The 25,584-nt window shown below is 39.1% G+C and overlaps 1 non-coding gene across 1 annotated transcript; it reads right to left on the bottom strand.

The window, feature by feature from the left end:
* Window positions 1–24,696: 24,696 nt before the first annotated feature.
* Window positions 24,697–24,800, bottom strand: LOC148579761 (small nucleolar RNA R71). The gene has a single exon (XR_015897985.1). It is a non-coding gene; the product is annotated as a small nucleolar RNA R71 (small nucleolar RNA).
* Window positions 24,801–25,584: the final 784 nt, after the last annotated feature.

Here is a 25,584-nt window from a genome sequence, read left to right on the forward strand (position 1 = left end):
TGAGTTCCTATAGATGCCAATCATTCTGAACTTCAATGGATAAAGTGAGATGCCAAAACTATTCAAGAGGCAAAAAGCTACAAGTCCCGCTCATTTAATTGGAGCTATGTTTCATTGATAGTTTGGAATTTATAGTATATTCTCTTCTTTTTATCCTATTTGATTTTTCAGTTGCTTGGGAACAAGCAACAATTTAAGTTTGGTGTTGTGATGAGCGGATAATTTATAGGCTTTTTGGCATTGTTTTTAGTATGTTTTTAGTAGAATCTAGTTACTTTTAGGGATGTTTTCATTAGTTTTTATGTTAAATTCACATTTCTAGACTTTACTATGAGTTTGTGTGTTTTTCTGTGATTTCAGATATTTTCTAGCTGAAATTGAGGGACTTGAGCAAAAATCAGATTCAGAGGTTGAAGAAGGACTGCTGATGCTGTTGGATTCTGACTTCCCTGCACTCAAAGTGGCTTTTCTGGAGCTACAGAACTGAAAATGGCACGCTTCCAATTGCGTTAGAAAGTCGACATCCAGGGCTTTCCAGCAATATATATTAGTCTATACTTTGCCCAAGTTTAGATGACGCAAAATGGCGTTCAACACCAGCTCTCTGCCCAATTCTGGCGCCCAGCGCCAGAAACAAGTTGCAAAGTGGAGTTCAACGCCCAAAATGGCACAAAAGCTGGCGTTCAACTCCAAGAATGACCTCTCCACGTGTAACATTCAAGCTCAGCCCAAGAACACACCAAGTGGGCCCCGAAAGTGGATTTATGCATCAGTTACTTACTCCTGTAATCCCTAGTAGCTAGTTTAGTATAAATAGAACTTTTTACTATTGTATTTTCATCTTCGGATCAAGTCTTGGTTACTCCGGTTCCCCTCTGGGGCCGAGACCAATGAACTCCATTATCACTTATGTATTTTCAACGGTAGAGTTTCTACACTCCATAGATTAAGGTGTGGAGCTCTGCTGTTCCTCAAAGATTAATGCAAAGTACTACTGTTTTTCTATTCAATTCAACTTGTTCCGCTTCTAAGATATTCATTCGCACTTCAACCTGAATGTGATGAACGTGACAATCATCATCATTCCTTATGAACCCGTGCCTGACAACCACTTTCATTCTACCTTAGATTGAATGAGTATCTCTTAGATCTCTTAATCAGAATCTTCGTGGTGTAAGCTAGATTGATGGTGGCATTCATGAGAATCCGGAAAGTCTAAACCTTGTCTGTGGTATTTCGAGTAGGATTCAGGGATTGAATGACTGTGACAAGCTTCAAACTCGCGATTGCTGGGCGTAGTGACAGACGCAAAAGGAGGGTGAATCCTATTCCAGCATGATCGAGAACCTCAGATGATTAGCCGTGCTGTGACAGAGCATTTAGACCATTTTCACAAGAGGATGGGATGTAACCATTGACAACGGTGATGCCCTTACATAAAGCCAGCCATGGAAAGGAGTAAGACTGATTGGATGAAGACAGCGGGAAAGCAGAGATTCAGAGGAACAAAAGCATCTCTACACGCTTATCTGAAATTCTCACCAATGAATTACATAAGTGTTTCTATCCTTAGTTTATTATTTATTTTCGAAAACTCCATAATTATTTTATATCCACCTGACTGGGATTTACAAGGTGACCATAGCTTGCTTCATACCAACAATCTCCGTGGGATCGATCATTATTCACGTAAGGTTTATTACTTGGACGACCCAGTGCACTTGCTGGTTAGTTGTATCGAAGCTGTGACAAATTATGAATTGAGATTATAGCACCAAGTTGTTGGAGCCATTACCAGAGATCACAATTTCGTGCACCAGGTTTATTGTTGGATTGCTCTCTAGTCACTGACATCAATCCTTCCAAGTAAGCGGATTGGAACTTGTGAATAGAAATAGCATTCCAACTTGTTTGACTTTCCCTTACCTAGTAAGGGATAACTAAACAGAATAACCCTCGATTATCAATTAATCTTAAGAGTACTCCAACAAGAATAGGGCTTCCAACTAATCTACTCCCAGCCAAGGCTTTTATTTAAATCACATAAATTCTCTAATTTAATTTCCTGTTCATCAACTCAATTCATTTTTTTTTAAAACATCTGATTAATAAAATAGCACACCTTTCTGCAACTCATTGGGAGATGACCTGGGATTCATAATCCCAGTATTTTAATTGACCACCCTTCTAAATTGATAGGCAAATTTCTGGTTGGTTGAGAACTATACTTGCAACGCATATCTTATAACAATTTTTAACTCGCCAATTTCCGCCACGTCAATTTTTGGCGCCGTTGCCGGGGAGTTGCAATAGAGTGCTAAAGTTATTAATTAGAATTTATTTATTTGCATTTTATTTTATTTTGCTACTATGAGCTGCATGTTTCTTTCGTTAGATGACGCGTTCACTTCCTGATCCAAGCTTGCCAGTATTCGATCCTGAGATTGAAAGAACTATTTCACGAATAAGGCAAGCTCGGTGTCGGTTAGTCCTCTCTGAGGGCGGATCTGAAACGTCATTTGAGGAAGAAACCAGCCCCCATTCTACTGATTCGGTTGATTTACGTGTAGGTGACATGGCAGCACCTAGGAGAGTTACTATCCAGGAGGCTGGAGCCCCTGATTTTACAATGCAACCGTTTCAAGTGCATCAGCCAGCGGTGGCTACAGACTTTGAAATAAAGACTACACTGCTAAACTTGATGCCTAAGTTTCATGGCTTACCTGCTCAAGAGCCTATCAAGCACCTGAGAGATTTTCAAGCAGCCTGTTCTACTGTCAAGCGCGATGGTGCAGATGAAACTTCTATTTTGCTGAAAGCCTTCCCGTTCTCTCTTGAGGAAAAAGCGAGAGAGTGGTACTACACTCAACCCGCAGCAACTGTATCCGATTGGGATACACTTAGAAGAGAATTTTTGGAAAATATCTTTCCAGCTGAAGTTACTGATAAATTGAGGAAAGACATCTCCATGATTGTTCAAGATGAATCCGAGACTCTCTATGAATACTGGGAGCACTTCAACAACCTTTTGGAAGCATGCCCCACCATATGATTGACAAGATAGTGTTGCTCGGTTACGTCACACAGGGCATGAGGCCCCAAGATAAGACCACATTGGAAAGTGCTAGCAATGGGTCTATAAAAAAGTACAAGACCACTGATGAGGCATGGCGATTGATCAGCGACTTAGCTGAATCTACTCGGAATCATAGGCAGAAACAAGGCCGTTGAAAAGCTGTTGCAGAAGTATCCTCTAGCAAAGAGACTGCTGCTTTAACTCAGAGTATCTGTGAAATGACCAACTTACTGAAGCAGATGCAATTGAATCAACAACAAAGTCAACAAGCTCAACCTTCTCTACCACAGCAAAGCCAACAGTTAGTCCCACAGAGAGTTTGCAGAATCTGTGCTGATTATAGCCATTATACTGATGAATGTCCGCAGCTCCAGCAGGAAGACAACACCGTGGTAGCCACTCATAACTTCTATGACCGCCCCAACCAAGGGTACAATCAAGGTGGCAGTTACAGCCATGGATGGCAAGACAATTCTAACCAGAATTGGAGGGACAACAATAACAGAGGAGGCAGAGACAATCAGGAAAATTAGAGGTGGAATAATAACAACAACAGGCAGCAGAACCAGAACCAACCTTACAGAGCACCTCACCTGAGGCAATCCCAAGGACCACAGAATACCCAACAGCAGACCTCTCAAATTACTTATCCTTCTTCATCTGCTAATTATGAGTTACTACAATCTATTGATCGGAGAGAACAGGCCATGGAAAATAACCTTTATGCTACACTAAATGGTCTGAACTCTACCTTGCAAGCTCTTGTCTCACAGATTAGATCAATGAATAACTCCAATAACCAGCCTTTGAGCTCCAGTGGAATCCCCTCTCAACCATTACCTAATCCAAAGGGTGGCATCAATGCCATCACCCTAAGGTCAGGAACCACACTACAGGAGAGGAATCAGAAGGAGCCAAACCCACCAGAACACGCCTCAGTTGAAGAGGTAGTGGAAATAGAAGATGTTGAAGAGGAAGAGGACATACAGGTCATGGCTGAAAAAGAAGAAGCTCAATCACAGGAAGAAGAACCAAAGGGCGCAGACACTGCAAAGAACGCCACCCCTATTCCATTTCCACAACTTGCAAGGAAGCCCAGGAAGCAGCTGGAACCTAATCCCAAAATGGTAGAAATATTCAAAAAGGTTGAGGTAACTGTTCCCCTTTTTTTATGTTATTCAATAGGTACCTAAATATGCGAAGTTTCTAAAAGATTTATGTATACATAAAGACAAAATTAATGAATTAGAAACTATTCCTTTAGAAAGTTCCATAACTGCTTTAATGGGAGGTTTACCTGAAAAGTGTAGTGACCCAGGTCCATGTATGGTTAATTGTACTATTGGCAGTGTGATATTTTCTGATTGCATGTGTGATTTAGGAGCATGTGTGAGTATAATGTCTTTGTCTATATATGATATTTTGAGGCTCCCTTCCTTAAAAAGGTCGGCAGCTCGTTTTGTGTTAGCAAATAAAAGCATTATTACAGCGGCTGGAGTTGCTGAAGATGTATTAGTGGGCATTAAGGGGCTCACATTTCCCATTGATTTTTATATCCTGGAGATGCCCCAAAATGACTCAGAGAAGCCATCATCAATCCTACTCGGAAGACCATTCCTGAAGACCTCGAAGTTCAAATTAGATGCTTTTTCAGGAACATACTCTTTTGAAATAGACGGCCGAGTAGTAAGCTTCAATCTAAATGGAATTATAAAGCACCCTGCAGAAGATCATTCTATCCTCCAGTGTGACATCATAGATGAAACTGTGGCTGAAGTTCACCAGGAGGAGTTTGAAGAGAAGTACATAGGACAAGGTCCAAGTGTGAGGATATTCTCAGAGGACAATGACAATACTTTACCATTGTCACCAGCTCCAGACAATCCAGAGCCTGACCATGAGCAGAAGCTAGAATTGAAACCCCTACCTCCACACCTCAAATATGCTTACCTTGAAGACGAGCAGAAGTTTCCAGTTATCATTGCAAGGGAACTCACTTCTCAATAAGAAGAGCAGTTACTTAGTGTGCTGAGGAGGCACAAAAAGGCAATTGGTTGGAGTTTGGCAGACATAGTAGGCATCAACCCTCAAGTCTGTGAGCATAGGATATTTCTAGAAGAGGGAGCAAGGCCTGTCCGTCAACCGCAGAGAAGACTAAACCCCACTATCTTAGAGGTTGTCAAAAAGGAAGTGACCTGACTACTGGAGGCAGATATCATCTATCCCATCTTAGACAGTGAATGGGTAAGCCCAGTACAAGTGGTGCCCAAGAAGTCTGGAGTCACTACAGTGAAGAATGAGCATGGAGAGCTCATGGCAACCAGAGTTCAGAACGCCTGGAGAGTCTGCATTGACTACAGACGCCTCAACCAGGCCACTCGTAAGGACCACTATCCTCTTCCATTCATTGATCAAATGCTGGATCGCCTGTCAGGTAAATCACATTATTGTTTTTTAGATGGTTACACAGGTTATTTCCAGATTCATATAGCTCCTGAAGATCAGGAAAAGACCACTTTCACATGTCCTTTTGGGACTTATGCTTACAAGAGAATGCCCTTTGGCTTGTGCAATGCACCAGCTACTTTCCGAAGGTGCATGATGAGTCTTTTCTCTGATCTTATTGAGGACTGTATGGAGGTTTTTATGGATGATTTTAGTGTATACGGCGATTCTTTTAGCCTTTTCTTAGATGGATTATCTAGAGTATTAGATAGATGTGTCAGTACAAACCTTGTGTTGAATTTTGAAAAATGTCACTTTATAGTTAAACAAGGGATTGTACTAGGACATGTTGTGTCTAATACTGGCATTTCTGTAGATCCAGCAAAGGTGGATGTTATTTCTAGTTTATCTTACCCCTCTTCTGTGAGGGAAGTATGTTCGTTCCTTGGCCATGCAGGTTTTTACAGGAGATTCATTAAGGACTTCAGTAAGGTAGCACTTCCCTTATCCAGACTACTGCAGAAGGATATTGAGTTCGAGTTCAGTGAGAATTGCAAACAAGCGTTTGATAAGCTGAAAACCGCCCTGACTCAAGCTTCAATTGTGAGAGGACCAGACTGGAGCCAACCATTTGAAATAATGTGTGATGCTTCCAACCATGCAGTAGGAGCAGCACTGGCTCAGCGTGAAGGTAAAGACCCCTTTGTTATAGCTTATGCGTCTAAAACTTTAGATGCCGCTCAGTCTAATTATACTACTACTGAGAAAGAGCTTCTTGCTATTGTTTTTGCTCTGGATAAATTTCGAGCCTATTTACTTGGTACGAAAGTAGTAGTTTATTCAGACCACTCAGCTCTAAAGTATTTATTAGCTAAAAAGGAATCCAAACCAAGGCTTATACGTTGGATACTACTACTACAAGAATTTGATTTAGAAATTAAGGATAGGAGTGGTAACCAGAATTTAGTGGCAGACCACTTGAGTCGCCTTGAGCACATTAAAGATGACTCCACTCCTATAGCTGATAATTTCCCATTTGATAACCTGCAAGCAGTATCCGAGGTAGTCCCTTGGTATGCACCTGTAGCTAATTATCTAGTTAGCCGCACCTTTCCTCCAAACTTTACTAAGCATCAAAGAGACAAGCTAAAAAGCGAGTCTAAATATTATATATGGGATGACCCATATTTATGGAGATGTGGCGCTGACCAGGTAATTAGACGGTGTGTGCCTCACTCAGAATTTCAGTCCATCTTAGAGGCCTGTCACTCATCTGAGAGTGGAGGACATTTTGGCCCTCAAAGAACGGCTAGAAAAATCTTAGATTGTGGATTCTGGTGGCCTACTCTTTTTAGAGACGCTGCTAAATTTTGTAGATCTTGTTTCCCATGCCAAAAATTTGGTGATATATCCAAGAAGGATGAGATGCCTCAACAAATTATGCTTTTCTGTGAAATTTTTGTTGTTTGGGGCATTGACTTCATGGGTCCATTTCCAAATTCTAATGGTTATTTTTATATATTGTTAGCTGTGGATTACGTTTCCAAATAGGTGGAAGTAATTCCTACCGGTACTGATGATGCTAACACTGTTGTTTCCTTTGTGAGAAACCACATTATCTGTCGCTTTGGATCCCCACGAGCAATCGTGAGCGATCAAGGCACCCATTTTTGTAACAGGAGACTAACAAGATTAATGAAGAAGCATGGAATAATTCATAAGGTTGCAACATCCTACCATCCTCAGACTAATGGGCAAGCCGAGGTGTCAAATAGAGAGATAAAGCGTATATTGCAGAAGATAGTCAAACCTCATAGAAGAGACTGGAGCACTAGGCTACAAGATGCACTCTGGGCATACAGAACAGCATACAAGACACCCATTGGGATGAGTCCTTTCCACTTAGTTTATGGAAAAGCCTGTCATCTTCCAGTTGAAGTAGAGTAGAAAGCCTTTTGGGCAGTAAAGGAGTGCAATATGGGAATTGAGAAAGCCGGAGCTGAAAGGAAATTGCAACTGCAAGAATTAGAAAGCCTTCGCCTAGAGACGTATGAGAACTCAAGGCTATACAAGGAGAAGATGAAAGCTGTACATGATTAGCACATCATGTGGAAAGAGTTCCAACCTGGGGACTTAGTCCTCCTTTACAAATCTCGACTGAGGCTCATGCCAGGCAAGTTGAGATCAAGATGGGAAGGTCCATACAGAGTAGAGAAGGCCGAATCGTACGGAGTTTTTCACCTAAGTCATCCTTCAAGCTCTGAACTCATCAAGGTTAATGGACATCGTTTAAAGCTGTACCATAGAGAGAAGATGAAGAAAAATAAGGAGCTCGAGATCTTCCTCTTGGAAGATCCACACATAGCTAAAGACTGAGCTAGTGGAGCGTCCAACTTACGGACGTTAAAGCAAAGTGCTAGGTGGGAGACAACCCACCATGGTATGATCGTTCTTTTCTTTATTCTTAGTTTTCTTTTTCAATAACTCTTCTCCTTATTCGCACATTTAGCTTGCATCTTCATTTGCGTATTTCTATAAAAAAAAATATCACACGACGCGACCGCCTCAATGACGCGTCCGCGTCGCAGGTGGCTCAGAAAGAATAAGAAAGCGAACAGAAAGTCACGCAGGAGCGTGGCTGGAGGCATGCCTTTGGCACAAATCACCCCACGCGACCGCGTTTCCAGCACAAATCACCCCACGCGACCGCGTCGCCGACGCATCCGCGTCATGTGGGAACTTTGGCCTCCCACGCGACCGCGTCACCCACGCGGCCGCGTGACATGAAAATCGATGTCAAAAGGGTGCATAGCCAAAAGTTATGCTGGAGTGGTGCTGGACTGGTGCTGGACGCACAGCCTTACCACGCGGACGCATGGCTTTCGCGTCCGCGTCATATCCCCATATTGGCCACTCACGCGATCGCGTCGACCACGCGATCGCGTTACCCAAAAATTTGGCAAAATAAGATTTTGAACAGAGAGTTGTGCGAGCACGAGGCTGCCCTCGCGCCAGTAGCATAAAACGAGTCATGCGTCCGTGTGACCGACGCGACCGCGTTGATTCACTTAAAGCGCAAGTCGCGCGAACGTGTCACCCACGCGTCCGCGTCGCTTGCGCCGCACAGCTTACCCTAAATTGCCAAATATCTTATCTTTCTTTTCCCCCAAATCCTATTTTCTCTTCTCTTTCCTTATTTCTTCCTTCCTCCCTCTTCCTTCTTTCTCACTTTCTACTTTCTCACCACCATTAACAAGGTTTTTCTTTTCTTCTTCCTTCCTTACTTTTCTATGATTCTTTTTTATTTTTATGTTTTCTTATTTTCTTTTTACTTTCATTATCCATTTTTTTCTTTTTCTTTCTTTCTTTTAATTGGTGTTAGAATTTATTTAAGTCATTATTTCTCATTATATGCTTGTGGATTGTTGCAAAATTGTTTGGCAATTATATATTATTTTTTTAAGGGGTTGCTTGCATGTTCAAATTATTATTTTCAAATAGCTTATTTACCATGCATGCTATGTGTTTGTGAAAACGCCCATATGGCATTATGCATCTTTCTACGTTATTCTATTCTACTATCCAATGCCTGCTTTTCACAAATTCCCTTTACTATTATATTAATTAAATTTAATTGTCAATACAAACATGATGGCTAGTTTGTTACGAGTGATAACACATTCGATTAATTAAATGCTTGATCTATGCTACTCATGCCTTTGCCTGCATGCCAATAAACACCTTGCATTTAATTGTCCTCAAATGCACTTGCCATATTTCCATTGGTGAACTTTTCACATGTAGTCATGACCATGTGTTAATGACATATTCTTTACCGTGCATTGTTTATCATTTATACCATCCCCTTCCTTGCTCTATCTCTTTGAATTTAAGTTACTTTCTCTTTCCCTTTTCAGGATGGCCACCAAGAAAGGAAAAGAGAAAGCTACTCCCAAACCACCAGCAAGAAGAAGAACAAAAAGAGCATTAGTGGCAGAACCTTCTTCAACTGCAGTCAAGCCCTCAACAAAAAGAATTAAGAGGATTATAAAGGTTGATGAAAAAGAGAAAGCCTTCCCAGTAAAGGACAGTGCGCGATTTCCCAATCGCTACTGTGAGCAGATGTTTCCTATCCTGCCAGAACGGAGCTACAATAACGAATATCTTCTTATCCTCCCGCCCAATATTACTACCTTTGTTGAGCCTCAAATTGAACGAAGACAATGGGGTTTCCTCCAGAGACAGCCAAGGCAGGCTAATCTTTCTTGGGTAGTCGAGTTCTACTCTAACTTCCACTTGCCGAACCTGCAGTCTGTCTATGTCCGTCAAAAGCAAGTCCCCATTACGGAAGAGACCATTCAACGAGCTTTAGATCTTCCCCCTGTTCCAGAAGGATTGGACGCCTTTCAAGAAGCTGCACTCAAGCGCCAGATGTACCAATTTGACTGGGACGCTGTTCTCAGAGTTATCGCACTACCTGGCAGCCGATGGATCTACGGATACCATCGTACCCGCCCTAAGGGAATATCGGCTTCAACACTTACCTTGGAGGCTCGCGTATGGGAACAGATCATGTCCCATTACGTCTTTCTGAGCACTCACGAGTCCTCCTTCACTGCGGACATGGCCGTTCTACTATGGTGCATCCTTACAGACCAACCTCTGAATCTACCAAGACATATCCGGAATGCCATGGGACATGTACAAATTGCGGGCAACTTACCTTTCCCCGCCTTGGTCTCAGATCTTGTCTCAGCCGCCGGAGTCACCTACAGAGCTGGGGACACCAAAGCCATGCTTCCACGGGATGATCAATACGTCCCTAACGGGAAATATATTAGGCTCCCAGTAGCCACTACTAGCCAGCCTACTGAACCGGCTGAGGACATCCCTCCATCAGCAGCACAAGCACCTACAACAAACCAACTGCTCCATCAGATACTTGAAAAGTTGGATCGGCAGGAACAGAAAGCTAAGATGAGAGAGCGCCGTAACAAGTATCGATTCACATACCTTAAGGAGCTGATTATGGGAAAATTCAAGGACTCAGACACCCCGGACTCCACTTCCTTTACCAGCACAGGGAGCTATGATGGTCCCGAGGACAGTGCAAAGCCTTAAGTGTGGGGAGGTCGGTCAGTACCTGACTTCCAGAGGTAATTTCTCTTCCCTAACACCAATAAATTAGGATATTTAGTTAGTTTTTCTTTTGTAGAATAGGATAAATTACATAGTAATAGATTAGTTGCATGCATGTTCTACTTGATTGAAAAGACAATAAGTTTCTTCCAAGACCCTATCTTTGGAACGAAATTTCACTAATTTTAATTAAAACTTTTATGTTAAATTTCCTTGAAGTTGTATTTGGAACATAATTTTTGAGCTAAAGAACACACAACCTGTGAGATTTGAGCCTTTATGCATGGTTACATTATTTAACCATAATTATTTTATTCTTGTGTGTTTACTTTTCTATGATTGTAATCTATATTTTGTTTCATCCTATATGTCCAATGTTTATTATATTTATATTCTTGCATATGATTGAGGCCATTATTTGTTTAAACTCACTTATCCAAATTAAGCCTACCCTTTCAATTACCTTTGTTAGCCAATTTGAGTCTTTAAATCCATTTGTTCTATATTTTACCACATTACTAGCCTTAAGAGGAAAAAAATTATATATCCCAAATTGAATCTTTGGTTAGCTTAAGATAGAATTGTGTGTGCTAAATTAAGTATGGAAAATTGTGGAAACAAAAGATAATAAAGGAATGTGTCATGATAATACAATGGAAATTTGGATACCTACTCATGTGAAACTATAAGAATTAAAAATCTATGTGCATTGATAAGCTATGTTTATTCTTATGTTTATGTTGAAAAAAAATCCAAAAATATTCAATAAATAAATAAGGGGACAAAATTACCCCAATGCTAAATTTAAATTCAAGAATCAATGCATATATGATAAAATTAAAATAAAAAGTTGATACATGAGTATGGAAGGTGAAAGAGAAATTTCTGGGTAGCTAGGTATGAATTCTAAAGTTATATAATATATATAGGTTAGGTTAAAGCTTGGGTTAACTAAATATTCAATTCATAAGCTTACTTAGCCATATATGTATCCTTACCCTTACCTTGGCCCCATTATAACCTTGAAAAGACCTCATGATGTTTGCATTGGTACATTAAATGTTGTTGATTGGTTAGGAGAAGAACAAAAATTAGAGAGCATGATTAGAGAAGGATAGAGTGATTACCCTATACACTAGAGAGACTAGAGTGTACATACATCATCAGTGAGGGTTTAATGCTTGAAATTCTGTGTTCCCTGCTTTCATGAGCTATCTTCTTGCACTTTTATCTGTTCTTACTGTATAAGAATTGAATTAGTGGAATTTGATTTGTAATTGTTTTGAAGAGCTTATTTACTTTTGATCAAGTGGACAAGAATCATATAGTTTCATTCACATATATAGGTTGCATTGCATTTCATGAGTTTTACATGTTCCTACTCATTTATTTTATCTCCTCCAACTAAGCATGAGGACATGCTAATGTTCAAGTGTGGGGAGGTTGATAAAACATTAATTTATGGTTTGATTTGTGTTTAATTTTGTGGTTTAATCAACTCTTTACCCACTTATTCATTAAAAAAAGCATGCATTTATAATTCCTTCCTAAAAATGCTTTATGGTTGAAAACTTGCTTTCTAGAGACTTTTAATTATGTATTTTAATTCTCCTTTATTCCATTCGATGCCGTGATCTGTGTGTTAAGTGTTTCAGGCTTTATAGGGCATGAATGAGTTGGAGATTGGAAAGGAAGCTTGCAAAAATGGAAGGAACACAAGAAATTGAGGAGATGACCAGCGAGAAGTGACACGGACGCATGGCTCACGCGGCCGCGCGATATAGAGGAAATTGCAGTGACGCGGACGCATGGCTCACGCGACCGCGCGGATTGGAAACTGCATCAGTGACGCGAAGGCGTGGACGATGCGCACGCATGGCAAAGCAAACGCTAAATGACGCATCCGCATGAATGACGCGATCGCGTGACATGCGCGATCTGCATAATCTGCAGAATTTGCTGGGGGCGATTTTGGGCCCTGTTTTGACCCAATTTTCGGCCCAGAAAAGCATACTAGAGCCAGGAAACCTGCATAAACGAGAAGGAACAATTCATTCTACACAGTTTTAGTTTTTAGATATAGTTTTACTCCTCCTCTAGGGTTTTCTCTCTACACATTCATAGTTCTTAGGATTTCAATTATTATTGTTTTTGCATTGGGATATTGAGAAGAGTTATTGCCTCAGCAAGACTTCGTCATTCTAGTTCGTTCTCTTTATTTGTCTCTTACTCTTCCATGTCCTTAATTTACTCAATTTTACTATTGGATTATTTTAGAATTTATTAATACAAGAATTACTTTTATTTTTAATTGATTTCTTTGATTACTGTTTATCATGTCTTTCTATATTTTCCTTTCCCATGTTATGAGTCCTACATTCACAATGAGCGAGTAGTTCCATAACTTGGATGGGAGTTGATTGAAAGGAAGACCTTGAGTTGGAATGTTTAAAAGAAAAATTGTAATCGGGTTTATTGTTGGATTGCTTTCTGGTCACTGACACCAATCCTTCCAAGTAAGCGGATTGGAACTTGTGAATAGAAATAGCATTCCAACTTGTTTGACTTTCCCTTACCTAGTAAGGGATAACTAAACAGAATAACCCTCGATTATCAATTAATCTTGAGAGTACTCCAACAAGAATAGGGCTTCCAACTAATCTACTCCCAGCCAAGGCTTTTATTTAAATCACATAAATTCTCTAATTTAATTTCCTGTTCATCAACTCAATTCATTTTTTTTGAAAACATCTGATTAATAAAATAGCACACCTTTCTGCAACTCGTTGGAAGGCGACCTGGGATTCATACTCCCAGTATTTTAATTTTAATTTTTGTGACAACCCTTCTAAATTGATAGGCGGATTTCTGGTTGGTTGAGAACTATACTTGCAACGCATATCTTATAACAATTCTTAACTCGCCAATTTCCCCCACGTCAACCGTCATTCAAAGGATATAGTGCCTGGCACACTATCATACTTAACACAAGGATATAGTTCCTGGCACACTCTCAACATGCAATAAGATCATCATTCCTCTTTGAGTTACCACCACACTTAACCCAAGGATATAGTGCCTGGCACATTTCTCTTCTCAAATCACTTTCAATTCTTAATTTGTTATTGTTAGTCACCAAGTTCACTACTCTTCCTTCTCCTTCAACCAAACTCATCCTCAGTACACCAGAAACCTAAGCCTCCATTTCAACCTTTTTAAAATAGCACCAAATCAAATCCTTCTAAGATCTTTCCCATGTTGGATAACCTAAAAAATAAAGCCCAAGAGTTTTAATTAGGTATCATAAAAGTATACAAACTTGTTGGGAAAGTGAAATTGTTTAAAAACAAGCTTTAAGTTGTAAAACAGGATGTGTGCGTACGCACAGGGGTGTGCGTGCATATGCCCAAGAGGATTTCAAAACGTGTGCGTACGCATAGGGGTGTGCGTACGCACAAGTACCAAATTTCACAATTCTGTTTCCTCGCACAAGCTGTGTTAGCACCCTCAACAGACTGCCTTTCCCAACGTTTGTGTGCGCACATGTTGTAAATCTTCATTGGTTGTGCACGTGCACAGGCTATTCTAGCGTTGCCAACAGCAAGCCTTCCCTTGTGTGTGCGTGCACACAGGTTCGAAAAATCACAGGGGTGTACGTATGCACAAGGCTGTGCGTGCGCACATACCAGAAATCACAAAATTCTACAAAATTGCAAAATTTCAGATTTTGACACCAAACTTTGAATGATCATAACTTCCTCTACAAAAATTCAAATTTTACAAACTTTATATCAATTTGAAGACCCTTCAATGAACTTTAATTCTAAATAAGTTTCAACAAATTTTGAAAATTGAGGCACAAGTTATGACCTGTCAAAGTTCACTAAAAACCAGTTTTTACCAAAAACCTTAAAACTCAAAATTCACCAAATCTCTCAATTTAAAACCAATTATTCACAACCCAAAAATGCTAGACTCACTCAAGAATCCATACCAAATATTTCTCAACCACATCAATCATTCAATCATATAAACCATTAAATACTCACTTCATCCAATTCTAAATTCAACCTAACATCACATCCAATTTCCTTAATACCACCATTCAAATTCTCAACAATAACCAATGCTACAAGTATCAATTCTTTCATTCTATTATCATCAATCAATCCATTCAATTCATCAAACTACCTCACTCATTTACTTTCAACATGAACCACAATAACCAAATAATCAAAATCATTATCAACATCCAAAACCATCATAAACTCTCATAATCATTGATGAGCGGATATTTTATACGCTTTTTGGGGTTAATTTCATATAGTTTTTAGTATGTTTTAGTTAGTTTTTAGTTTATTTTCATTAGTTTCTAGGCAAAATTCATATTTCTGGACTTTACTATGAGTTTGTGTGTTTTTCTGTAATTTCAGGTATTTTCTGGCTGAAATTGAGGGAGCTGAGCAAAAATCTGATTCAGGCTGAAAAAGGACTGCTGATGCTGTTGGATCCTGACCTCTCAGCACTCGGAATGGAATTTCTGGAGCTACAAGGGTCCAATTGACGCGCTTCAAATTGCGTTGGAACGTAGACATCCAGGAATTTCTAGCAATATATAATAGTCCATACTTTGCTCAAGGATAGATGACGTAAACTGGCGTTCAACGCCAGTTCCATGTTGCAGTCTGTCATCCAGCGCCAGAAACATGTTACAAGTTGGAGTTCAACGCCAGAAACAGGTTACAGCCTGGTGTTGAACGCCCAAAACAGCCCAGGCACGTGAGAAGCTTTAGTCCCAGCCCCAGCACACACCAAGTGGGCCCCAGAAGTGGATTTCTGCACTATCTATCATAGTTTACTCATTTTCTGTAAACCTAGGTTACTAGTTTAGTATTTAAACAACTTTTAGAGACTTATTTTGTATCTCATGACATTTTAGATCTGAATTTTGTACTCTTTAACAGCATGAGTCTCTAAACTCCATTGTTGGGGGTGAGGAACTCTGCTGTGTCTCGATGAATTAATGCAAGTATTTCTGTTTTCCATTCAAACATGCGTGTTCCTATCTAAGATATTCATTCGCACTTCAATATGAATGTGATGAACGTGACAATCATCATCATTCCCCCACGAACGCATGCCTAACAACCACTTCTGTTCACCGTAGAATGAATGAATATCTCTTGGATCTCTTAATCAGAATCTTCGTGATATAAGCTAGATTGATGGCAGCATTTAAGAGAATCCGGAAAGTCTAAACCTTGTCTGTGGTATTCCAAGTAGGATTCAATGATTGAATGACTGTGACGAGCTTCAAACTCGCGAGTGCTGGGCGTAGTGACAGACGCAAAATGATAGTAAATCCCATTTCGGTACGATTGAGAACCTGCAGATGACTAGCCGTGCGGTGACAGTGCATCTGGACCTTTTTCACTGGAAGGATGGATGGTAGCCATTGACAACGGTGATCCACCAACACAGAGCTTGCCATAGGAGGACGTGTGTGCGTGAATCAGGAAACAGAGGAAAGCAGAATTTCAAAAGACAAAGCATCTCCAAAACTCCAACATATTCTCCATTACTGCATACAAGTATAATTTGTGTTCTGCCCTTCTTACTTTTTACAATTCAAATTAAGAATTATTATTGATATTATATCCTGACTAAGAGTTACGAGATAACCATAGCTTGCTTCAAGCCAACAATCTCCGTTGGATTGACCCTTACTCACGTAAGGTATTACTTGGACGACCCAGTGCACTTGCTGGTTAGTTGTGCGAATTTGTGAAGAATTGTGATTTCCAATTTCGTGCACAAAGTTTTTGGCGCCGTTGCCGGGGATTGTTTGAGTTTGAACAACTGACGGTGAATCCTGTTTCTTAGATTAGGAAAATTTTGTCTTTTGGGTCAGAGTCTTTTATATTCTTTTCAAAAAAAAATTTATAAAAATAAAAATAAAAATAATATTTTTTCTTAGTTATTAAAAATATTTTTCAAAACAAGTGTTACATTTACTGCCCATTTGGCTAGAGCGTTGGTCTATGTTCTTGGTAAATTGGGAACCTTCTTTTTAAAATTCTTTTTCAAAAATAATTTTTACATTAAATCTTGTGCCAAACTTTAAGTTTGGTGTTTTCTTGTTGATTTTTCTTTGGTTTTCGAAAAATCTTATTTTGGTTTTCTAAAAATTTTATGTTTGGTGTTCTTTCTTCATGTTCTTGTGTTCTTGTGAATCTTCAAAGTGTTCTTGAGTTTTCCTTATGTCTTGATCTTAAAATTTTTAAGTTTGGTGTTCCTTGGTGTTTTCCCTCCAAAATTTTCGAAAACAAGGAGCATTAGATCTAAAAATTTTAAATCTTGTGCTATCTTATTGTTTTTCTCTCTCCTCTTTAAATTCAAAAATATCTTTTCTCTCTATTTTAAAGCAAATTTTCGAAATTTACCTTTAAAATTCAGATTTTTATTTCAAAATTTAAAACCTTTTTCAAAAATCATCATATCCTTTTCAAAACTTCCTAACCACTTTCTCTCTCCTCATTTTTTCGAAAATCTTCACCCATTTTTATTTATTTTATTTTAATTTATTTTATTTTCGAGATAAATAAATAAATAAATAAATAAAAATAATTTTTTTATTACATCATCTCCCTTTCTCCATCATGGATCTAAGTGGAAATGAACAGTCCAGAAGGACTCTGGGGTCATATGCTAACCCCTCTACTGCTTCATATAGGAGTAGTATCTGCATACCCTCCATTGGAGTCAGTAGCTTTGAGTTGAATCCTCAGCTCATTATCATGGTGCAGCAAAGCTGCCAGTATTCCGGTCTTCCACAGGAAGAACCTACAGAGTTTCTGGCACAGTTTTTACAAATTGCTGACACAGTACATGATAAGGAAGTAGATCAGGATGTCTACAGATTATTACTGTTTCCATTTTCTGTAAAAGACCAAGCCAAGAGGTGGTTAAATAACCAACCTAAGGCTAGCATAAGGACATGGAAACAGCTGACAGAAAAATTCCTGAATCAATACTTTCCTCCAAAACGGATGACACAGCTAAGGTTGGACATCCAAGGCTTTAAACAAGGAGATAATGAATCTCTTTATGATGCCTGGGAGAGATATAGAAAGATGCTACGAAAATGCCCCTCTAAAATATTTTCAGAGTGGGTTCAGTTAGACATCTTCTATTATGGGCTTACAGAAAGAGCTCAGATCTCTCTAGATTACTCAGCTGGTGAATCTATCCACATGAGAAAGACAATTGAAGAAGCTCAAGAGCTCATTGATACAGTTGCCAGAAATCAGCATCTGTACCTAAGTAGTGACCCTTCTATGAAAGAAGAGGTTAAAACAGTAACTGCTGAACTCAGTCCTGTAGAACAAGCTGCTGAATTCAATCAGCAATTGGACTTTCTAACACAACAGTTAGCCGAATTCAAAGATAAACTACAAGAGACAAGGATGGCTAATATAAATATGGAAGAACAATTGAAGCAAACAAAACAGCAGCTGTCAAAACAAATAATAGAAGAATGCCAAGCAGTTCAATTAAGAAGTGGGAAAACATTAAATACCCCACCTCAAGGAAGTAGGAAGCCAAGGAATGAGCAAACCACCCAAAATCCATCTGAGGACAGTAAGAGACCAGAAAAAAATAATTCTGGCATTAAAACGCCAGAAATTGGGTGGAAGGCTGGCGCTGAACGCCCAGACCATGCTCAGGACTGGCGTTCAACGCCAGAAACAAGCAAGGAACTGGCGTTGAACGCCCAAAGGAAGCACAGTTCTGGCGTTTAGACGCCAGGAACAGATGAGGAATTGGCATCTAACGTCACTCCAGCTTCTAACTCTGGCACTCAAATGCCAGAGAGGGATCAGACATACACAAGTGCTGATGACAACCCCTCTAAAAAGGCTTCTTCAACTATTTCTGTAGGAAATAAACCTACAGCAACCAAGGTTGAGGAATATAAAGCCAAGATACCTTATCCTCAAAAACTCCGCCAAGAGAAGCAGGATAAGCAATTTGCTCGCTTTGCAGATTATCTCAGGACTCTTGAAATTAAGATTCCGTTTGCAGAGGCACTTGAGCAAATATCTTCTTATGCCAAGTTCATGAAAGAGATCTTGAGTCATAAGAAGGATTGGAGAGAAACTGAAAGAGTTCTCCTCACTTAAGAATGCAGTGCAGTCATTCTGAAAAGCTTTCCTGAAAAGCTTAAAGATCCCAGAAGCTTTCTAATACCATGCACATTAGAGGAAAATTGCACCAGGACAGCTTTATGCGATCTTGGAGCAAGCATCAACCTAATACCTGCATCCACTATCAGAAAGCTTGGCTTAACTGAAGAAGTTAAACCAACCCGGATATGTCTCCAACTTGCTGATGGCTCCATTAAATACCCATCAGGCGTGATTGAGGACATGATTGTCAGGGTTGGGCCATTCGCCTTTCCCACTGACTTCGTAGTGCTGGAGATGGAGGAGCACAAGAGTGCTACTCTCATTCTAGGAAGACCTTTCCTAGCAATTGGACGAACTCTCATTGATGTCCAAAAGGGGGAAGTCACCCTGAGAGTCAATGAAGATGAGTTTAAGTTGAATGCTGTCAATGCCATGCAGCATCCAGACACACCAAAAGAGTGCATGAAAGTTGATCTTATTGACTCTTTGGTAGAAGAGATCAACATGGCTGAGAGTCTCGAATCAGGGCTGGAAACCTTCTTTAAAGATGTTCCACCTGATCTAGAGGATTCAGAGGAATTGAAAGAGTCTCTGAAATTTCCTCAGGAAGAGGAAAAACCTCCTAAACCCGAGCTCAAACCATTACCACCATCCCTGAAATATGCATTTTTGGGAGAAGGTGATACTTTTCCAGTGATCATAAGCTCTGCTTTAAATCCACAGGAAGAGGAAGCACTAATTCAAGTGCTAAGGACACACAAGACAGCTCTTGGGTGGTCCATAAGTGACCTTAAGGGCATAAGCCCAGCTAGATGCATGCACAAGATCTTATTGGAGGACGATGCTAAGCCAATGGTTCAACCATAGAGGCGGCTAAATCCAACCATGAAGGAAGTGGTGCAGAAAGAGGTCACTAAATTACTGGAGGCTGGGATTATTTATCCTATTTCAGAGAGCCCCTGGGTGAGTCCTGTTCAAGTTGTCCCTAAAAAGGGAGGCATGACAGTGGTTCATAATGAAAAAAATGAACTGGTTCCTACAAGAACAGTTACAGGGTGGCGCATGTGTATTGATTACAGAAGTCTCAATACAGCCACCAGAAAGGATCATTTTCTTTTACCATTCATAGACCAGATGCTAGAAAGACTAGCAGGTCATAATTATTACTGCTTTTTGGATGGCTATTTAGGCTACAACCAAATTGCAGTAGATTCCCAGGATCAAGAGAAAACAGCATTCACATGTCCATCTGGAGTATTTGCTTACAGAAGGATGCCTTTTGGGCTGTGTAATGCGCCTGCAACCTTTCAGAGATGCATGCTCTCTATTTTCTCTGATATGGTGGAAAATTTTCTGGAAGTCTTCATGGATGACTTCTCAGTATATGGAGACTCATTCAGCTCCTGTCTTGATCACCTGACACTGGTTTTGAAAAGATGCCAAGAGACCAACGTGGTTTTAAACTGGGAAAAATGTCACTTTATGGTGACTGAAGGGATTGTCCTTGTGCATAAAATTTCAAACAAGGGAATAGAGGTGGATCAAGCTAAAATAGAGGTAATTGAAAAATTACCACCACCTACCAATGTTAAGGTAATCAGAAGCTTTCTGGGGCATGCAGGATTCTATAGGAGGTTTATAAAGGATTTTTCAAAAATTGCAAAACCTCTAAGCAACCTGCTAGCTGCTGACACGCCATTTGTGTTTGACACAGAGTGTCTGCAGGCGTTTGAAACTCTGAAAGCTAAGCTGGTCACAGCACCAATTATCTCTGCACCAGACTGGACATTACCATTCGAATTAATGTGTGATGCCAGTGATCACGCTATTGGTGCAGTACTGGGGCAGAGGCATGACAAGCTTCTGCATGTCATTTATTATGCTAGCCGTGTTTTGAATGATGCCCAGAAAAATTACACAACCACAGAAAAAGAATTGCTTGCAGTGGTTTATGCCATTGACAAGTTTAGATCATACTTAGTAGGATCAAAAGTGATTGTGTACACAGATCATGCTGCTCTTAAATATCTACTCACAAAGCAGGATTCAAAAGCCAGACTCATAAGCTAGGTGTTACTTCTGCAAGAGTTTGATATAGAAATAAGAGATAGAAAAGGGACAGAAAACTAAGTGGCTGACCATCTGTCCCGGATAGAACTAGTGGAAGGGGCGTCCTCCCCCTCTATTGAGATCTCTGAAACCTTTCCGGATGAGCATTTGTTCGCCATTCAGGAATTACCATGGTTTGCAGATATTGCAAACTACAAAGCTGCAAGGTTCATTCCCAAGGAGTATAGCAGGCAACAAAAGAAAAAATTAATTACTGATGCAAAGTACTACTTGTGGGATGAACCCTATCTCTTTAAGAGATGTGCAGACAGAATAATCTGTAGGTGTGTGACTAGAGAAGAAGCGCAGAGGATCCTATGGCATTGCCATGGATCACAATATGGAGGCCATTTCGGAGGTGAGCGAACAGCCACCAAGGTCCTCCAATGTGGTTTCTACTGGCCTACACTCTATAGAGATTCCCGAGAGTTTGTACGTAACTGTGACAGTTGCCAGAGAGTTGGTAATTTGCCTCATAGTTATGCCATGCCTCAACAAGGAATCTTGGAGATTGAGTTGTTTGATGTATGGGGAATTGATTTCATGGGGCCTTTCCCACCATCATACTCAAACACTTATATTCTGGTGGCAGTTGACTATGTATCAAAATGGGTAGAGGCCATCGCCACACCCACCAATGATACTAAAACAGTACTAAAGTTCTTCCAGAAACACATATTCAGTAGATTTGGTGTCCCTAGGATACTAATCAGTGATGGGGGCACTCACTTCTGCAACAAACAACTTTACTCTGCCATGGTCCGGTATGGGATTCGCCATAAGGTGGTAACTCCATATCATCCACAGACAAATGGGCAAGCTGAAGTCTCTAACAGAGAACTAAAAAGAATCCTGGAATGGACTGTAAGTACCCGTAGAAAGGATTGGGCACGAAGCTTGGATGATGCTCTGTGGGCTTACAGAACAGCATTCAAGACTCCCATAGGGACCTCTCCTTACCAACTTGTGTATGGTAAGGCTTGACACCTGCCTGTGGAACTGGAACATAAGGCCTACTGGGCAACCAGATTCCTTAACTTTGATGCCAAATTAGCTGGATAGAAAAGATTGCTCCAGCTGAATGAGCTAGAGGAATTCAGATTCACTGCTTTCGAAAATGCCAAGCTTTACAAAGAGAAATAAAAAAGGTGGCATGACAGAAAGCTGTCATCCAGAATCTTTGAACCAGGACAAAAGGTTCTGTTGTTTAACTCTAGGCTCAGGCTATTTTCCGGGAAACTGAAGTCCCGGTGGAGAGGACCATATGTGATTACAAGTGTATCACCATATGGTTATGTGGAGCTTCAAGATTACTTAGTGCACTTGCTGGTTAGTTGTGAACAATTGTTCGAGTTTGGACAACTAATGGTTCATCATGTTGCTTATATTAGGTAATTTTCTTCTTATTTTGTTTTCAAAAAATTTTCAAAAATTTTTCAAAAATCTTTCAAAAAATTTTTCCTTTATTTTCGAAAAAAAATTTTTTTAAAATCTTTTCAAAAATATATTGTTCTTCAGAATTTTTAAGAATAAATTCTAGAGTTTCATGAAGCATGTTGAAGCCTGACTGGCTGTAGAGCCATGTCTAAATTCTTTTGGACTGAGGCCTCCACATGTTAGGGAATTGCTTGTACTTCTAAAGCTTGACTGGCTATTAAGCCATGTCCAACCCTTTGATTGGAGCTTTAGGCTAACATTGAAAGATTTCTGGGATTCATGTTAAAAATTTTGAAATCCTTATTTTCTTTTTCCTACATGTTTTTCGAAAATAATATACAAAAATCCAAAAAAAAATAATAATAAAATCATAAAAATCAAAAATATTTTGTGTTACTTGTTTGAGTCTTGAGTCAATTTTTAAGTTTGGTGTCAATTGCATACTCATCTTACATTTTTCGAAAATTGCATTCATGCATAGTATTCTTCATGATCTTCAAGTTGTTCGTGGTAAGTCTTCTTGTTTGATCTTCATATTTTCTTGTTTTGTGTCTTTTCTTGTTTTTCATATGCATTCTTGCATTCATAGTGTCTATACATAAAAAATTTCTAAGTTTGGTGTCTTGCATATTTTCTTTTCTTGAAAATTTTTCAAAAATAAGTTCTTGATGTTCATCACGATCTTTAAAGTGTTCTTGGTGTTCATCTTGACATTCATAGCATTCTTGCATGCATTCATTGTTTTGATCCAAAATTTTCATGCATTGCATCATTTTCATGTTTTTCTCTCTCATCATTAAAAATTCAAAAATAAAAAAAATATCTTCCCCTTTTCTCTCGTAAATTTCGAAAATTCGGATTGACTTTTTCAAAAAAAAAATTTAAAATCTAGTTGTTTTTATGAGTCAAATTAAATTTTCAAGTTAAAAATCTTATCTTTTTCAAAATCTTTTTCAAAAATCAAATCTTTTTTATTTTTCTTAATTATTTTCGAAAATTTCAAAAATGTTTTCCAAAAATCTTTTTCTTAATTTTATCTCATAATTTTCAAAAATATCATCAACAATTAATGTTTTGATTCAAAAATTTCAAGTTTGTTACTTACTTGTTAAGAAAGATTCAAACTTTAAATCCTAGAATCATATCTTGTGATTTCTTGTGAATCAAGTCATTAATTGTGATTTCAAAAAATCAAATCTTTTTCAAAATTAATTTCAATCATATCTTTTCAAAAATATCTTTTTATCTTATCTTTTTCAAAATCATATCTTTTTAAAACATATCTTTTTCAAAAATTTGATTTTAAAATATCTTTTCTAACTTCTTATCTTCTTATCTTTTCAAAATTGATTCTCAAATTTGTTTCAACTAACTAACTAACTTTTTGTTTGTTTCTTATCTTTTTCAAAACTACCTAACTAACTCTCTTTCTCTAATTTTCGAAAATTGCTTCTCACTTTTTCAAAAATTCTTTTTAATTAACTAATTGTTTCAAATTTTGATTTTAATTTTCGAAAATCACTAACCAATTTTTCAAAAATTATTTTCGAAAATCCTCTCACCTCTCATCTTCTTCTATTTAATTATTCATTTACTAACATCTCTTCCTCACTCACCAAAAATCCGAACCCCCTCTCTCTCTCTGAGTTCAGATTTTCTCTTCTTCTTTTCTTCTACTCTTCTTTTCTTCCACTCACCTAAGGGAACCTCTATACTTGGGCAAAAAGGATCTCTATTATTATTATTTTTTTGTTCCCTCTTTTTCATATGAGCAGGAGCAAGGACAAGAACATTCTTGTTGAAGCAGACCCTGAACCTGAAAGGACTCTGAAGAGAAAACTAAGAGAAGCTAAAATACAACAATCCAGAGATAACCTTACAGAAATTTTCGAACAAGAAGAGGATATGGCAGCCGAAAATAATAATAATGCAAGGAGGATACTTGGTGACTTTACTGCACCTAATTTCAATTTACATGGAAGAAGCATCTCCATCCCTACCATTGGAGCAAACAATTTTGAGCTTAAACCTCAATTAGTTTCTCTGATGCAACAAAACTGCAAGTTTCATGGACTTCTATCTGAAGATCCCTTTCAGTTCTTAACTGAATTCTTGCAGATCTGTGATACTGTTAAGACTAATGGAGTAGATCCTAAAGTCTATAGGCTCATGCTTTTCCCTTTTGCTGTAAGAGACAGAGCTAGAATATGGTTGGACTCTCAACCTAAAGATAGCTTGAACTCTTGGGATAAGCTGGTCACAGCTTTCTTGGCCAAGTTCTTTCCTCCTCAAAAGCTTAGCAAGCTTAGAGTGGATGTTCAAACCTTCAAACAGAAAGAAGGTGAGTCCCTCTATGAAGCTTGGGAGAGATACAAGCAACTGACCAAAAAGTGTCATTCTGACATGCTTTCAGAATGGACCATCCTGGATATATTCTATGATGGTCTGTCTGAATTAGCTAAGATATCATTGGATACTTCTGCAGGTGGATCCATTTACCTAAAGAAAACGCCTGCAGAAGCTCAGGAACTCATTGACATGGTTGCTAACAACCAGTTCATGTACACTTCTGAGAGGAATCCTGTAAGTAATGGGACGCCTCAGAAGAAAGGAGTTCTTGAAATTGATACTCTAAATGCCATATTGGCTCAGAACAAAATATTGACTCAGCAAGTCAATATGATTTCTCAGAGTCTGAATGGAATGCAAGCTGCATCCAACAGTACTCAAAAGGCATCTTCTGAAAAAGAAGCTTATGATCCTAAAAACCCTGCAATAGCAGAGGTGAATTACATGGGTGAACAATACGGAAACACCTATAATCCCTCATGGAGAAATCACCCAAATCTCTCATAGAAGGATCAACAAAAGCCTCAACAAAGCTTTAATAATGGTGGAAGAAACAGGTTTAGCAATAGCAAGCCTTTTCCATCATCCACTCAGCAACAGACAGAGAACTCTGAACAAAATACCTCTAATTTAGCAAACTTAGTCTCTGATCTATCTAAGGCCACTGTGAGTTTCATGAATGAAACAAGGTCCTCCATTAGAAATTTGAAAGCACAAGTGGGCCAGCTAAGTAAAAGAATCACTGAAACCCCTCCTAGTACTCTCCCAAGCAATACAGAAGAGAATCCAAAAGGAGAGTGCAAGGCCATTGATATAACCATCATGGTCGAGTCCAAGAAG

The sequence above is a fragment of the Arachis ipaensis genome, chromosome B10 (assembly GCF_059453495.1).
Source record: "Arachis ipaensis isolate K30076 ecotype BB chromosome B10, ASM5945349v1, whole genome shotgun sequence".
In the NCBI taxonomy this organism is placed as follows: domain Eukaryota; kingdom Viridiplantae; phylum Streptophyta; class Magnoliopsida; order Fabales; family Fabaceae; genus Arachis; species Arachis ipaensis.